The following is a 4,586-nucleotide window of genomic DNA, read 5'->3' on the forward strand; positions in this document are numbered from 1 at the left end:
ATTGGTGGGATGTGAAAGTTTAGCAATTACATCTACTTTAGCTCTATCCACTTCAATTCCTTCCTTTTAAATTTTATGTCCAAGAACGATGCCTTCTTTAACCATGAAATGGCATTTCTCCCAATTAAGTACTAGATTTGATTGTTCGCATCTAATAAGCATTCATTCAAGATTAACTAGACATGATTCAAATGTATCACCGAAGACTGAAAAGTCGTCCATGAAAACTTCCATGCATTCTTCTATCATGTCATGAAAAATCGCCATTATGCACCTTTGAAAGGTTGCAGGGGCGTTGTAAAGTCCTAATGGCATGCGTTTGTAAACAAAAGTACCATAAGGGCACGTGAATGTGGTTTTCTCTTGATCTTCGGGTGCTATTGGAATTTGAAAATATCCGGAAAAACCGTCAAGAAAACAATAGTAACTATTTCTGGCTAATCTTTCCAACATTTGATCAATGAAAGGTAAGGGAAAGTGATCTTTTCTGGTGGCGTCATTTAATTTTCTATAATCAATACAAACACGCCATCCTGTTATAGTCCTAGTAGGAATAAGCTCATTTTTCTCATTTGTGATGACAGTCATGCCACCCTTCTTAGGTACGCATTGAACTGGGCTTACCCATGGACTATCAGAGATTGGATAAATTAAACCTGCATCTAGCACTTTAATAATTTCTTTCTTAACAACATCTTGCATATTAGGATTTAGTCTTCTTTGGCGTTGCACATACGTTTTATGACCTTCTTCCATAAGGATTTTATGTGTGCAATACGAAGGACTTATGCCTTTAATATCATGAATCTTTCATGCAATAGCTGGTTTATGAGCTTTTAGCACAGTAATCAGTTGAGATTTTTCATTTTCAGTAAGAGAGGACGATATTATTACAGGTAATTCAGATTCACCATGTAAATATGCGTATTCTAAATGGTTTGGAAGTGGCTTTAACTCTAATGTCGGTGCTTCTTCTATCGATGATTTGTATCGATATCTGTCTTCTTCTTTTAGCATTTGAATTTCTTCTATTGTTGGTTCATATCCATTAGCCATAAGTGTAGCTAACATTTCAGTTTCATCAATTGGTTCAGTTCCTTCTCCTAAAGAACATTCTCCTATTCCTTGTAATTCTGGAAATTCTTCTAACAATTCTGCATGTGAATCTATAGTTTGAATATAATAACATGTATCATCTGCAGATTGCGGTTGTTGCATGGATCTATCAACAGAAAAGGTAACACTCTTGTCCTCTATACTTAGGGTCAGTTTCTTACCGAACACGTCTATTATTGCTTTGGCCGTATTTAAGAATGATCTTCCTAATATGAGAGGAACTCGAGAATCTTCTTCCATGTCCAGAATAACAAAATCTAATGGAAATACTAAAGTACCAACTTTGACTAGCATGTCCTCCATTATCCCTCTAGGATATTTTACTAATCGATCGGCTAGTTGTATACTTATTCGTGTTGGTTTCAATTCTCTGAGGTCTAGTTTAGCGTATAGTGAATATGGCATTAAATTTATACTGGCACCTAAGTCTGCCAATGCTTCTATTGAACTAAGACTACCCAGAAAACATGGAATTGTGAAACTTCCTTGATCTAATAATTTTTCTGGTATCTTATTCAACAGTACTGCAGAACAATTAGCATTCATAGTAACAGCCGAGAGTTCTTCCATTTTCTTTCTATTTGTGATTAGATCTTTCAGAAATTTAGCATATCTAGGCATTCCTGAAATCACATCAATGAAAGGAAGATTTACATTTATTTGTTTAAACATATCTAAGAATTTGGATTGCTCGGCTTCAAGTCTCTCTTTTCTCATTTTACTCGGGTAAGGAAGTGGTGGTTGGTATGGTTTAACATAAGGTTTAGCCTTAATTGTGTTATCTTCATTAACCTTTTCAACTAACGGTTCTGTTTCCTTATCTTGTTCAGGTTGTGGTTCTTGTGGAATAGGAATAGTGTCCTCAGAAATTACAGGTATTTCAGGTGGTTTAAGTGTAATACCACTTCTTGTGGTAATGGCTTTAGCTGTTTCATTCCAGGGGTTAGCATTTGTATCACTAGGTAGACTTCCCGGTTTTCTTTCACCTATCAACCTTGCTAGGTTGCTTACTTCTTGTTCCAAATTTTGAATAGAAGCTTGTTGATTTCTAAATGCTTGAGCATTTTGTTCATTGGTTTGTTTCTGAGATGTGAAAAACTGAGTTTGAGATTCAACTAGATTCGACATCATATCTTCTATATTTGGCTTTTTATCATCGGTTTGTGGTGGTTTATTTTGAAAAATAGGTCTTTGCTGATTGTAAGTATTGTTGGATACTTGTTGATTGCTAGGACCTTGTTGGTTGTTGTATGGAACATTTCGGTTATAATTCTGGTTTTGATTGTAGATTAGTCTTGGCGGTTGATAATTATTCTGATAATTATTTCCAGGCCTTTGGCTCATGTATGAAACATTCTCTCTTTGTTCCATTGTTAGTTCAATACTGAGACAATCTTTTGTCAAATGTGGTCCTCCACACTGCTCACAACTAATTCGTATTGAGTGAATATCTTTAGTCATCTTTTCCATTTGTCTCTCGACAGCATCTATCTTTGCAGAAATGGAATCAAAATCATGGCTAGAATCGGCTCTAGCTGCTTTAGATGATCTAACGATATCTTTTTATTGATGCCACTCATGTGAGTGGGAAGCAGTGTTATCAATAATTTTGTAAGCGTCAGTTGCGGTTTTCTTCATAATGGAACCACCAGCTGCTATATCTATGTCTTTTCTTATAGTGATGTCGCATCCTTGGTAGAATATTTGTACTATTTGACAGGTGTCTAAACCATGTTGCGGACATCCTCTTAATAACTTTCCAAATCTTGTCCACGCTTCATATAGAGTTTCATTTGGCTTTTGCGTGAATGTAAGAATTTCTCCTTGAAGTCTTACGGCTTTAGATGCCGGAAAGAATTGTTTAAGAAATTTTTCAACTAAAACGTCCCATGTATCAATCGCCCCTTCAGGTAACGATTCTAACCAATCTTTGGCTTCTCCCTTTAAAGTCCAGGGAAATAACATGAGATATATCTGTTCATCCTCCACTTCTCTTATTTTAAATAGAGTACAGATTCTATTAATTGTACGAAGATGTTCGTTTGGATCTTCCTTTGGTGCACCACTAAATTGGCATTGATTAGTTACCATGTGTAGGATTTGTCCTTTGATTTCATAATCTGGCGTATTAATGTCTGGTTGAGTAATTGCGTGACCTTGGCCAGTGCGTTTAGCTCGCATTCGGTCTTCCATACTTAGAGGTTCCAGATTTTCCATGATTGAGTTTGTTGAATCTGAATCACTAGAGTATTCTGATTTAATGGGTTGTTCCTCGACAATCTCTGTTTGAATGATTGGTTGTTCCGGAGGAAAGATTAATGGTTCAGGATCTCTGAATTGTCCCTGAATATCCTTCGGATTCTCAACTGTGAGGTCGGGTTCAAAAAATGGATTATCGGAAATTTGAATTGGAGTACTTGGTTGACTGGATGACGATTTTAAAGAAAAATCAACGGCGACAATATTGGCTAGATGTCTTTGAAATGTCCCGTTCTTATTGATTAAAAACGTTCCATATTAATTGATTTCGTTGCGAGGTTTTGACCTCTATATGAGACGTTTTTCAAAGACTGCATTCATTTTTAAAACAAACCATAACCTTTATTTCATAAATAAAGGTTTAAAAAGCTTTACGTAGATTATCAAATAATGATAATCTAAAATATCCTGTTTACACACGACCATTACATAATGGTTTACAATACAAATATGTTACATCGAAATCAGTTTCTTGAATGCAGTTTTTACACAATATCATACAAACATGGACTCCAAATCTTGTCCTTATTTTAGTATGCAACAGCGGAAGCTCTTAATATTCACCTGAGAATAAACATGCTTTAAACGTCAACAAAAATGTTGGTGAGTTATAGGTTTAACCTATATATATCAAATCGTAACAATAGACCACAAGATTTCGTATTTCAATACACATCCCATACATAGAGATAAAAATCATTCATATGGTGAACACCTGGTAACCGACATTAACAAGATGCATATATAATAATATCCCCATTATTCCGGGACACCCTTCGGATATGATATAAATTTCGAAGTACTAAAGCATCCGGTACTTTGGATGGGGTTTGTTAGGCCCAATAGATCTATCTTTAGGATTCGCGTCAATTAGGGTGTCTGTTCCCTAATTCTTAGATTACCAGACTTAATAAAAAGGGGCATATTCGATTTCGATAATTTAACCATAGAATGTAGTTTCACGTACTTGTGTCTATTTTGTAAATCATTTATAAAACCTGCATGTATTCTCTTCCCAAAAATATTAGATTTTAAAAGTGGGACTATAACTCACTTTCACAGATTTTTACTTCGTCGAGAAGTAAGACTTGGCCACTGTTGATTCACGAACCTATAACAATATATACATATATATTAAAGTATGTTCAAAATATATTTACAACACTTTTAATATATTTTGATGTTTTAAGTTTATTAAGTCAGCTGTCCTC

This window comes from Rutidosis leptorrhynchoides, chromosome 7, assembly GCF_046630445.1.
Source record: "Rutidosis leptorrhynchoides isolate AG116_Rl617_1_P2 chromosome 7, CSIRO_AGI_Rlap_v1, whole genome shotgun sequence".
Classification (NCBI taxonomy): domain Eukaryota; kingdom Viridiplantae; phylum Streptophyta; class Magnoliopsida; order Asterales; family Asteraceae; genus Rutidosis; species Rutidosis leptorrhynchoides.